Source organism: Prionailurus viverrinus, chromosome A3 (assembly GCF_022837055.1).
Source record: "Prionailurus viverrinus isolate Anna chromosome A3, UM_Priviv_1.0, whole genome shotgun sequence".
NCBI classification, from domain to species: Eukaryota; Metazoa; Chordata; class Mammalia; order Carnivora; family Felidae; genus Prionailurus; species Prionailurus viverrinus.
The window spans coordinates 118,597,280-118,609,597 of NC_062563.1; the positions used below are offsets into that span (position 1 = coordinate 118,597,280).

General features: G+C 42.5%; 1 protein-coding gene across 4 annotated transcripts in view; it reads right to left on the minus strand.

Moving 5' to 3' along the window:
• Nucleotides 1-12,318, minus strand: part of BABAM2 (BRISC and BRCA1 A complex member 2) — a 400,445-nt gene that overhangs the window by 189,250 nt on the left and 198,877 nt on the right. The window lies entirely within an intron of this gene.

The following is a 12,318-nucleotide window of genomic DNA, read 5'->3' on the forward strand; positions in this document are numbered from 1 at the left end:
TAAATGGAGAAGATGAGTTTTGAACCCGTGTTTATTGACTTAAAACCTGGACTCTTAATCACAGTGCTACACCCCCTGGCATGTTGCTGGGCACAAAGAATGGACTCGCATCAATGCCCAGAGAAAGGTATGAAAAACTTGAAAATCTATATGCAGAAAAGATATCAGAGATTCACTAAACACTTGTTCTCTATTTAGTGTCTAAATCCTGTATGTTCCAGAAGACCATGAACATCTCAAGGAACCATTATGCCTTTTTTACCCAAATAGACTACCCGACCTACACCAGGCACATAATGGGTATTCAAAACAAACTAAGAAAGGGGCACCTGGGTGGCTCAGCTGGTTAAGTGTCCCACTCTTGATTTCAGCTCAGGTCATGATCTCACGATTCACGGGATCGAGCCCCACATCAGGCTCTGCACTGACAGCGAGGATTCTCTCATACCTTCTCTCTGCCCCTTCCCTGCTCACGCACTCTCTCCCTCTTTCAAAATAAATGAACAAACATTTAAAAAATTTAAGGAGTATATGCTTTATGTGTTTTAATGTTTACTTAAAAAAAAATTTTTTTTTCAACGTTTATTTATTTTGGGGACAGAGAGAGACAGAGCATGAACGGGGGAGGGGCAGAAAGAGAGGGAGACACAGAATCGGAAACAGGCTCCAGGCTCTGAGCCATCAGCCCAGAGCCCGACGCGGGGCTCAAACTCACGGACCGCGAGATCGGGACCTGGCTGAAGTCGGACGCTTAACCGACTGCGCCACCCAGGCGCCCCTAATGTTTACTTTTTAAAACTATGGAGCAAGACATTAAAATCCTTAAGAGGATAAAAACTAAAAGCTATAAAGGTCACTATGCCAAATAAAATGTATTCATTTGACATCTTTACACAGACCCGGTTAAGAAGGAAGGATGCCTTCTCTAAGAACACAGATGAGGCCTGTGGATTTCTAGGCCATAATATCAACCTTCCTTCAATTATGTATGGTTAGGCACATTCTATGATTAACTAACTATACTCGGTGAAAATAGGAAGAGCTGATTGTCAGGTCAGGAAAGGAAAACTGCAATGTTCTGGAAATAGCCAGCTTGTAGAGGGTGAGCCCAGGACACCAGGACAGAGCTGCTGTCACCTACCCATGTTTTCTAAAAGTGACATCTTGAGTTCATTACTACTAGATGTCATGATACAGTATGGGGTTAGGGTTTTTTTTTTTTAATTTATATCTTGCTTATTATTTTCATAAACAAAGACCATTTCACTGCTCTCATTTATGCAGGAATCTGCTTGCAAAGCTGTACTTACCCTTAATATGTTGGTTATAGCTTCTGTTTATAAAGCTAAGTTGAAACACATGTTGTACAAATAAACTTTGGGAGAAAAAAGTCCTGACTCTTTTAAAAGAATAATGATCAAGATTTCACTGGTCAAGTACCATCCCATCAGTTACTATACCTAACAGATGCAGCCTTGAGATCCACCAACTTTCTCTGAATAGCCACAGTGTCACTCTAAAAGGTGTGTGAAATAAAGCCTTTTCTCCAGAATAGGCCACAGAGGTGGGGGAGAGCCTCTGCGGGACAGCCAGGGTCCTCACTTGAAGCAAACGATGTTTCCTGGCTTCCGCCTCCTTCTCTCCCCACCAACATTTTCAGAGAAAGAATCTGGAGTATGGGATTTCCTCTGTTGTCCTCACAACTGTATTCTTAATGAGCCCAATAAGAAGCTGAGCTCATTTAAATAAACATCCATTTTTGCAACTATTTTACAAATCATACTGAACCACATATTCAAACATCCCCTGAGTTGTGATTTTGCACACACCTGCTGATATAAACCTTGTGCCAGACTTTTATCCAAGAGCCCAAGAAAACAAGTTAAAAATAATAGTGAGTTTTACTAAAGCGTGTGTGGAACAAATATGAACACCACATCCCCTGTATGTCTCCACACCTTAAAGAAAAGGGAGATACAGCTTTTACATAGTTTACATAGCTCTTTCTTTTTTTTTAATTTTTTTTAATGTTTCTTTATTTTTGACACAGACAGATCATGAGCAGGGGAGGGGCAGAGAGAGAGGGAGACACAGAATCCGAAGCAGGCTCCGGGCTCTGAGCTGTCAGCACAGAGCCCGACGCGGGGCTCGAACTCACAGACCACAAGATCATGACCTGAGCCGAAGTCGGACGCTCATCCGACTGAGCCACCCAGGTGCCTCTACATAGCTCTTTCTAAGAGAGAGAAGCACAGATTTAAAGTGGTAGCTGATACAGCGGACATCCACGATAATGCTTGCCTGGCACCGTCTCTTCTCCTGGGAAGACCCTCTCTCTTCTAGAACCAACCCTTAGTGCTCCTGACCAAGCGGCCTGTTCCTACCCTCTGGAACAGCTGATGGGTCCAGGGAGGGGCTGGTTCTTGTCTCCAGAGTTGTAAGCCTGTGGGACACCTGCGTGGCTCAGTCGGCTAAGCATCTGACTCTCGATTTAGGCTCAGGTCATGATCCCACGGTTCACGGAATCAAGCCCTGCATGGGGATTCTCTCCCTCTCTCTGCCACCCCCCTGAGCAAACTTTCTTTCTTTCTCTCTCGGTCTCTCTCTCTCTCAAAAATAAATAAATAAAATTTAAAAAAAAATTGTGAACTTGGGAGCCAAATGCAGGCCAGTCCCTCTGCAGAGGCAAAAGAAGCTGTCAGCAGTCATGTTCCCCGTACGCGGACGAGGCGAGGCTGCAGGGTGAGAGAAGAAAGCCAACGTGTGGAGAGAAGTAGGGACGAACGACAAGAGAGTCCTGGCATGGTATTCACACCCCTAGGTCCCAGGCTCTTGGTCCAGCTGTGTCCTGCTCTACTGTGCTTTGGCTACTCAACTTTCTTCCAGCTTTGGAAAGCTAACAAAATTGCCTGATCTCCTTAAGCCGGTTTGAAGTGGCTTTCCTTGACTTATAACTAACATTTTCTCTTGTCAATTATGAAGCTAATATAGATGATAACCACGGGCAAATCAATAGCTACAGAATTAAGTGCTAAAAGGAGACTCTCATCCCTGGCTTATTGGAATGCTTGTTACATACCTTGGAATGCCAGGCCCTAATCAGAACCCCTTTAGGACAAAGCCTCTTAGGACAAAGCTGAGTGGCATGCCTCCATACACGCCGGAAGAAAGCTCTGCTAGAGCAGTCTGCCAGCCGCACCAGGCTCTGGTTGCAGTGAGGCTACTTCTCGGGATTTAACGCTTCCCATCCTGGTAGACTTGAAACAGTCCCGTTAACCCATCCTGCGTCATGCACTCCCTGCTCTACAGACCCCTGGACCTCACCAGTGAACAGAAGGTACTGGACGTGCCAATTCTAAAGGCGGAAAATCCACAGCGGCCTGCCATTTGAATACATGGAACGCTTTGCAAGTGTGGCAGGCAACTGAACTACATAAAAATGGTGACTGTTTTCAGCGATAGAAATAAAAATTTTTTTGAAATGAGTTTACATGTTTTTGTTTTCTCCGTACGATATGCTAAATGTAGGCATTATGGAAAGCAACAGGTTTGCACAGCTTTGGCAAGTATATGTGGAAGTGCCACGCACAGACGGAGGCATGAGGAAGGTGCTCAATAAATGTTACTTGCACTTTCCTTACTCCTTCCAGACTCTTGGCCTGATGTCATTTCCATTACGTTACCATTACCATGCTATTCTTCCTACTATTAAAGCTACACCCTACCCCTTCCTCTCCAAGTTGCTTTGAGTTATAGGGTTTAGAGATTCCTCCCAGGTGGTTCTGCATAGGAGACAGAAGGAAAAGACACCCTAGACGTGCATAACACCTTTGCACCCACCCACCCAGCAAGTCACTTGGCTCAAACTGCCTGGTGCCCATGGCAACTAGGCAAGTGGTTACTTCCAAGTTCTTTCAGCCACCTGGCACCACACCCTCATTAACTGAAGACAATCACAAACCACAGGTGTTAAAACAGAGAATGGAGCCTACTGGCGAAGTAATCAGAGATCTTCTGATGGGCATATTGGTGTTATCCACAGAATCTGAAGGGCAGAGGAGCTCTGTAAAACACTTGTGAAAAGTCTGGAGCCCTAACCCTCTAGAACTGGCCAGCGGAAAGGTTCAGGGAGGAAGCAGAGCTCTGAGAAGCAGAGTAAATAGTGCACCTTCTCCCAGCCTCCAAAGCCGGCTCGTGTCTACAGTGGCCTGGCATTCAAGCCCCTCCAAGCTATCTTCCCCCATCCCTGCTGATACACCCTAACTGCAGCGGGTGCCCATACTCCATCCTGTCTCTCCATCCTGTCTCTACTCTGCCTCTTGATCCTGGATGCCTTTTTCTAACTCCCAACTTTTCCAACTCTACCTATTCCTTAAAGTCCCATTGGAATGCCATATCCTGCCCTGAGATGTCCTTAATCCCACCCTCCGACGTAATGGATTCTCCTCTGAAATCTTACAGGTCTTTAAGCTACCCCCTTTATATGGTAACATTCTGCTGTTTCTTTTGTATTTTAAAGTTATATACATATGTGCTGTTATTTAACTGATTGAGTTCTTTAAGAGCAATGACTGTGCCATTCCTTTTTGTATTCCCAGTGCCTAGTACAGTGCATACCACACAAACAGGCACCCAATAAATATCTGATGAACAAATGAATACATATATGAAAGAGTAACTACGTATGCGTGCCACTGATCCAAACATGGGTTCCCAAGTAGATTTCCCTAGTCAAAAAGCCTATGTAGATAATTATTAACTTGACTTTCCAATATTCATCAGTGGAAGTATGTTTGGGCAGAATGAGCCGTTAACTGCTGAGTTCAGGATCACCTCAGGAATAAGAGGAAAATTCAAGTTCAAATACTAAGCAGAGAGATCAAACTCTACAGAACAGAGAAGGCAAGAAAAATACTTTTGGCATTTCTAATAAATTTCCAAACAATATACTGTGTGCTGTCACTAAGCCAATACTCATTTGTGATGTACTTAGCATGTGCAAGACACTTTGGTAAACACAATGGGGGGGGGGGAGGAATTGCAAGAATCAGTCCTCCACTCAAAGAGGCAGATGTAAACACACAAAGGTAAGAAAAGTTTTTTTTCTTCTCCTTCAATAAGAGATCCTATAAGGTAGTGTGTGACTATCCTCAAAAGCCCTATAAGGAAAGGCAGAAAAATTCATCAGTTGTTTCTATGTATCGAGAATGACTCCATCCTTCCTGGCATTAGGCTTTTACAAGAGAGGAGATAGGGAAAGCAGGAAAGTAATGGGTACACCAACAAGAAAAAGGCAAAACTTCTAAAAGTGGCTCAGTGGTAACTTTCCCAGCCTGCAGCTTTGGATGTTTTTCAACAAAGACAGTTCTCCCTCTCCCATATTTCCAACTACCTAGTTCAAAATGCATAGGGACGGAGGGCCAGTACCACACCGGACATGCAGATGAGGCATAACATTTGTGAACAGCAGGCAGCTGAAGCCTGAATGAAGGGAGCCTTGCCACTCAGGCCAAGGACATCAGCTTCACCTAGGGGATACTTAAATTCCTAGGTGATTTCTATGCAGTTTGAGTTTAAGAAGCACTGGCTAAGGGAACTGGCACTTAAGGAAAAGAAAATGCATCAGAAGATGAAGGAAGAACAGAAAAGCAATGCAGAGAGAGCCATCCTGTGATTAAACAGGAGGAGAGCACACCCTGTGATGTTTCTGCTGGACAAGGAGAGTGGAAGGTCTCTCAGACGAAGTTTAGGACTTAAAAAAAGTATCGAGACATATTCCAAAAACCCAGGGCTAAATGGAACAATGAATGATAGAGGAAGCTGAAAAGTACAAACATTCTTCTAACTGGCCACATCCATACTGGCCACACATGCAGGAGAGAGCCGGCACTGCTGAGCCTGGTCCCTTTGGGGCAATGATTATGGCGAAATGTGCTTAGGTATGATGATATGGGTGGACGGTAAACAAATCAGAAAACATTAAAGGTAAAAAGCCCCTTAGAGGTAAGTTCCAGTGGTCGTTACCCTGTGTTCTAGGAAGAACTAGAGATCGTGTGTACCTTAAGACTCTGTCTGAAGAGCAGCTACTAATTCCCTGTTTTGTATACTGGGCAGTGGGAGGAAGACTGCATTTGTAACAATGTTTCCAACATATTAAAAATGTAACCTTTGATTTCAACACCCACACCTCACAGATTTACAAATGGAGAAACTGAGATAAGGGAAGTGATTTGTCTAATGTGCAGAGCTAATTAGTCACAGGGCTGAAACCAAAACCCATGACTGCTGATTTGTGCATCATGCCTTTTTTCACTCCGTCATTCTGCTATATCCAAATTTGCTTTGAAAACTCTTTGTCACTTACTAAATGAAGCTTGTGTGAACTAAAAAGGAACTGTAAGATCCCAAAGAGGAGGGAGTTACGAAGAGTGGAAAGATTCCTATGAGGAAGAATATGTTATATTAAAAGTTCCCAAAATGTGAAACTATAAATGTTGGATTTAGCATAACTATTGAGTAGGTGGCTTTGTAAGAACTTTACTAATTATAGAAGTGCTGATGACCAGATTTACAGGAACTCTAAATTGAGTTAGCCTTTATCATTGACTTGAGTTAGTGAGGAATATTCTTTAATTTCTAAACTAATAACAGGTTTACGACAGACCAATTAACGAACATTTACAGTTTGGTGCTTATGAACAGAAATTGTGACATTTCACGATGCATAAATGATGATGAAAGTACTGAAGCGTTCTAGCAAGTTGCAATTCTCCAGGGAAGCTATTAACAGCTTAACATTTTAGCTCGCATTGGAATGCGGATTCAACTTACTGAAAAAAGTTTATACTAAATAAGCATGAAAGAATGCAATTAAGATAGTGGACTGGGTTGGGGGCCTTTCCCTCCTTGGGTTTCTTGGGTCTATTACTTACTGAATTAAATGTTGGCAATGTACGAGAAAATGTGTGTAACTAGCCAAAACAGGTTTCATGAACTATGCTAAAAAAACCAATACAAGAGCAAAAAAACTTCCCAATGTCTCAATAAAACTAGGCTTTCCTCCCAAACAGACAGGCTATGGCTGGACCTGCTGCCTGTGCAGTGTGGACAAAATACGCTGCAGATTTTTAAAAATTTTCTTCTGTCTTCAACTACTTCCATTTCACTACTATACTGAGTATATTTTTGCAACTAACCTCGGGATTCATTCAATCATTCATTCTACAAACATGCGTTAACACCCCCCTACGTGTTAGGTGCCACCTAGGAGGCACTAGGAAAAACAGCCATCAAAACTTTGACAGTCGAGTGTAAAAAAATAAATGAGTAACCTGACCATTATGTTAATATGGTTACAATAGAGGTATGTTAAAAGAGAGGTGAGCACCTTTGGCAGGGTGACAGAGGGGTCCTAAAGAGAAGGCAGAACTGATCATTGTTACAGAAGACGTTTCAAGCAGAAGATGTTTTTCGTTGGAAGGACTCCAAGTGACTGAAAGGATAAAAGAATAAGAGCATGTGGCCCATTCAGGGCACTGTTCCAGGAGGCTGAAATAGTGGCACTTGTGAGGAGAGGTTAAAGATGAAGCTGGACAGGTTTGGAGGCCCAATCGTAAACAATCCTGATGCGTTTAAGGCAAGGAGCTTGTTTTAAGAGGAATGTGAGAAGGGATTGCAAACAGGTTAATGACACAATCAGATCATTTTAGAGTATTCTAATAGCCTGAGAAAGATGGATTGAAAGGGGCAAGGCTGAATGCAGGGGAGGGGGAGGGAGGTCTACAGTGGTCCAGAACAAGAGCGAGGAGGGTGTCCTCATAGAAAGGCAATTGGTGCAGGTGTCAGAGCCCGAGCAGAGTGAGGAGGGTGCCCACACAGGGGAGTGGCGGCAGCAACAACAGGAGCTTGGTCACATGCAGCGGGATGGATATAATACATATGTTATGCATTATAATACATGTAACATATGTAATATATTAAGGAATATTAAAAATAACGGGAACTGGCTCTATCGCAGTCAGAGAAGGAAGTTATAAGTATGTGTGAAGAGAAAAACAATAAACCCAGGGTACTGAACTGGAATCGCAGGTGTCTATACGAACATGGTTGTTCAATAGATACAGACAGAGAGATAATATTGAACATCAAAATAAATGATAGCAACTGACTATAGTCCATTAAATACAGAAATTACAACTCCATACTGCTACAAACACATAACGTTTGATGAAAATGGGATACTTATTAATATCAACGGACTGCCCCACAAAGTAGGTACCAATTACAAAGGGGGAAAAAGTAACTTCAGAGTGAACCTTACAGACACCTCCTGAAGCAGGCAGTGCACATGAACACATCATCACTGACGAGTCAGACAGGCTGTGCCACCTTCGGGGGCCATGAGACAGAGACAGCATCGCTTCGGTGATGTTCCCGCCACAGACGCACAGGCAAAATCCAATCACGATGGAACATCAGCCAAACACAAATTGAGAGACATTTTATAAGGCAATCTGCCTATAATCTGCAAAAATGTTGTAAACATCAAGGGAAAACCTAGGAAATATTAGAGACTAAAGAGCTATAACTGAATGGAACACATGATTCCAAATGGAATGTGTCTGCTATCAGGAAACCACTAGAAAAATTGGTGAAATTTCACTGGGGTCTCAGAATTGGATGGTAAGTAGTTGCGTAGCAATGTCTTCCTGATTTGTAGGACTATATTATAATTCCAGCAAATATTATAATTCTGTCAGAGAATATCCTTACTTACAAGAAATAGACACTAAAGAATTTGGAGGTGAAGGGCATCACATCAACAGCTCACCCTGAAATGATTAAAAAAAAGAGCTTTGTACTGTTCTTATATTTCTATTATAAATTTGATATTGTTTCAAAATTGAAAAAAAAAGGAAAGGAAAGAATTAGAAGATGATAAAATCCAGACTGGACTATATAAAGACCCTGTTCTCTTACTCAGGAATAAAAGGGAAGAGAGAAGCTAGAATTTTAAATCAGAAACCCATTATATATACTTCAAATTTTTATGGTACATATTTATACTTAATTGCATAATAAAATGTGCATAATTCTCAAATCATAACATGGGTTTAGTAATTCACCCAAAACCGCTATCTTCCCCCAGTATTACTATTTTCACCAAGTTAAGGAATCTTGCTACATTTGTCTACAGCTATCTATCTGGAATGGCTGGCCTCCACCTGATCTGGAGTCGAGATCTGATGTCTAAAATAGTTGAACCTAGGTTAGCAGTGCTCCTTACAGAAAATGTCTTAATAAGGCTTGCGTCTGGCTGCTGCGCATCACACCAAAACTGACATCACCAACAACCCTTTAAGATAGACACTGTTATCATCTCCACTTTGCAGATCTAAAGGTTTCTAAAAGAGATTAAGCAGAATGTCCAGAGTCTTCAACTAGAAAATGGAGCATTAGCACACAAATTCTGTCCTAACTCAAAGCCCATGCTTTTCCCACTGGGATCCAGGAGCTCCCTAGACACATGGCACCATGCCATTGGGAATGACAAGGATAATGAGACCCATTTTCAGAGAACCAACCATTCCTGCCCTCCCCTTTTTAAAAAAAAAAATTTTTTTTAACGTTTATTTACTTTTGAGACAGAGAGAGACAGAGCATGAACGGGGGAGGGTCAGAGAGAGGGAGACACAGAATCTGAAACAGGCTCCAGGCTCTGAGCTGTCAGCACAGAGCCCGACGCGGGGCTCGAACTCACGGACCGTGAGATCATGACCTGAGCCAAAGTCGTTTGCTCAACCGACTGAGCCACCCAGGAGCCCCGCTGCCCTCCCCTTTTATGCTGTAGTCGGAATCTTCCACCTCTCACCTCCTGCCATGACTCTCCTACACCGCGGTTTTCATCAAACTGAATGTAATATGTGATGAACTCAGGGACACTATTTATTCTACCTTTTCCCTCAGTGAAGAGACACTACAGCAATTCTGAAGATGTACAAATGTGCCTTAGAATATGAGGGTAAAAAGATGCTCTCTTAATGTGCTGGGCTAAATGAGCTTACTGAGTATATATTGACCATTTCATTAACTAAAATTGGAAAGAACAAATGACATAGAAGGAGTATACAGAGAATAGTATTATTTCTGAATGATCTTATGTTGGACAAGAAAGCCAAAGACCAACCCAGGAAATGTTAGGAGTGCTGGCCAGTGAACTGCTTACTCTCAAACCTCCAATGTTCCACTTGGTGGAACATGTCTCTGAGAATCTCTCCACAATCAGAGCCAGGCCCCTGACTAGAAGCAGTGGAACTGCTGCCCTTTGAAGCCTCAAAGGTTTTAATCATCTCAGTGCAGATTATGGTTCCGTGATGGTTAAAAAGAAGCTGAGCACCAGATAAAGGCAGAGGAAGGAGAATAAGATGGCACTTTACCAGGTCAATAATGAACACTCTCAGCCAAGATCACAACACAAAATATGATATATTTAATATTTCTGTAACTCTGATTTATCCACCTGGAGCACTTGATATAAGACTGGATGGAACACTGGGCATAAGGCCTTGCTAGAATTTTGAGAAGTTTACATGTACTGAGTAAATTTTCCCCATACAACAAATATTCTAAAATGAAAGACATCATACAAGGACCTTATAATTACTTTCAAAGTTTAGGGAAAAGGAAAAAGGAAACCCTCTCCATAAAACGAACAAAACAAAACTATAGGCTTGTTTACAGATTACTCCAATTAACTCAGAAATGATTTGAACACCGAAACTTCTAGAAAAACTCAATACCGTTGTGTTTCTTGTCGTCGATACCACGTCAAGGAGGGCAGTGGCTTTAGTTCACCTCCAACGGTCTCTCCTAAAAACCGACAGAGCCTATTCCTGGAATTGCTCTAACCTCCCCTAGAATTCCATCCTTTCACACAGAGTGATGCACGGGGAATAGTGGTAATGTGTGAGACAAGTTCAAAGATCCCAAAGTGGAAGATGTTGTTTTCCTGCATCCTACCTACTGTAACTAAAAACTGGGAATTTACTGGAATTGAAGATTTATTATGAGTCAGATGGTTGATAGCCTTTCCAACCAAAACATCTGCTCTACAAAGGCACAACTGCTACAATCCATTTCCTCTCGGACCTGGAGAATGACCAAGTTGTAGCTTGGCCCTTTCCTTAAAGACACAGGGACTTGAAATGAGAATGAAATACAAGCAGATCTCTACATCATCTTCCAACTTCCACTACTTTCTTTGATGGTATTAAAATACAATATGTAAGAGAATTAATATAATTTTTGAACAGTAAACAATTGTGGTCAGCTCAGTGGAATGACCAAAGACGTCATCAGAGCATTCACATTTACAGCAGCACAGCTGAAACTAATTCTTTCTTTGCTACTTGAGGAAAGGAGCGACATGTATTGCCCAAACACAGTGGCAAAAGGGTTTCACCATTCACTCATTCGTTCATTCATTCGACAAATATTTCCTGAGCGCTTCTGTACGTCAGACACTATTCTAGGAACAAGTGGTGACCAAGCTGGTAGCGGCCCCTCCTCCTGGAGCTTACCTTTCAACAGGACTAATAAACAAATAAGCCAAAGCATTTCCGATTTCCAAAAGTCTATTTGTAACAGTGGGCCCCAAGATTTGTTCCAGCAACTACTAGTTTTGAGGGACCATACCCTAGAAGAGTGGTTCAAGTTCTCACATTTGTTCAAAATCATATTCCTGGACCCTACCCCTGGAGATCAGGCTTCAGTAAGTGTGGGTGGGTGAAGGAATTCTGAGCTTTTTTTAACATACCGTGAGACTGAGCTGCCCAGCCAGCTTTGGGGTCTATTGCCCTAGAGTACTGATCTCCAATATTTAAAATCACATCCCCTCTCTCCCTCTCTCTCTGCCCCTCCCCCATTCACACTCTCTCTCTCTCTCAAAAATAAACATTAAAAACATAAAATAAAATAAAACCGCATCCCATCAGTAAACACCGAGCTCCAAGTCAATATGTCTGTATGGGTTTACTTATAAGCCCTACACATGAACCTCTACACTAATAACTGTTGAGTATCATGAAACACGCGCTAACTGCAGAAATTCTAAGAGGGTGGGAGAAAAACAAATATTTGTCCCAATCCGGTGGCTGCCTGCCCAGGCTGTTGCTCACTACATGGAGCACTCCAGGAGGCTTACAGGTTCCTCATATAGATGAGCAAGTAGGACAACCACAGGGGAGGCCCCGTGATTCACAGCCTGGGGAGGCAGACTTTATCCCAGCCCTCACTCTGTTCCATCAGCTTGCAAAAAAT